Here is a 1,117-nt window from a genome sequence, read left to right on the forward strand (position 1 = left end):
TTATTTTATTTTTTTACATATTTTTCTGGAGATATTTAACTATGAATGTTAGTACAAGTTCATGTTCACGGTTCGTGTGCACATTGACTATTTAGAATACATTTTTAATTAGTTATATTTTATATTCATATTTTACCTATTATATGAACTCTCTCGAAGTGATTTATTTTCTAATTTTCTATTTGATTTTTTGAATGTATAAGTGTGTTTTCTATTTAGAAATTTATCAATTAGATGAAATGTTTTTTGCGCGTAGCGACTGAGACGGTTTTTTTGCTTAGTTAGTCGGTTCTCTTTAGGGCAACTAAAGTGTCGATGTTAGTGACTTTAAATATTTTGCTACGGAAAATAGCGTTCGATAAGACTAAACTGCCGTCTGTACGCTTTAGCTGCCCCTCAGAATAAAAAAAAATTTAACCTAGCGAATAAGATATTTGAGTTTTATATTATTATTTTGCTACCAAATACCAATAAAGTTCGTGATTTATATTTTTTTTTGTTTTGTTTCGATTTTTTTTCAGTTTTTTCGCTTATTTCCGGCATTTAAACGCAGTTTGACTGGGATAAACGTTAAAAATCCCATACAGGGATTATTGCAAAAACCCGACAAATTTCTCTTAATGGTATTGAAAAAAATGACCAAAATTCGGAGTTTTTTATAAAGGCCTGGATTTTCGAATATTTTTAGAAAATGCTATTTGTGAAAAATTTTGGGGACACTTCGGGGAATAGATCAGCTCAATACTACATAGACACGTTTTTTAGCATTTCTTCGTCAAAAACGCCAAATTCTAGTTTATATAATTCCTCAACGGTGATCAAATTATTTAATAAACGATGCATAAAATCGCCTGAAAACTGAAAGAAGAAAACGAACAGATTCAAGATATTTTTCAAAAAAATTGAGCTTGAAAATTGGTTTTGTGCCTGGAATTTAACAACACCCTGTATATTTACGTTTGCAACCTTAATGCATCCTTTTGGGCGAAATTAGTCTCAATTCTCAACTCAATTTAATAGAAAATCTACTTATTTATCCTGATATACAGGATGTTGAGCATAAATGACTCAGTCACTTCTTCGTAATAAGATTATTTTCCTCAGGGACTATTAAATA

General features: G+C 29.9%; 1 protein-coding gene across 1 annotated transcript in view; it reads left to right on the forward strand.

Annotated features, from left to right (window-relative positions):
* Positions 1-489, forward strand: part of LOC109533340 (RNA-binding protein MEX3B) — a gene marked incomplete in the record, with an annotated part of 67,725 nt that extends 67,236 nt beyond the window's left edge. The window contains 1 exon segment of the mRNA XM_048661236.1: positions 1-489.
* Between the last annotated feature and the right edge of the window lie 628 nt (positions 490-1,117).

The sequence above is a fragment of the Dendroctonus ponderosae genome, unplaced genomic scaffold, assembly GCF_020466585.1.
Source record: "Dendroctonus ponderosae isolate FM_Combo_2020 unplaced genomic scaffold, Dpon_F_20191213v2 Dpon_F_20191213_1, whole genome shotgun sequence".
Taxonomy (NCBI): Eukaryota; Metazoa; Arthropoda; class Insecta; order Coleoptera; family Curculionidae; genus Dendroctonus; species Dendroctonus ponderosae.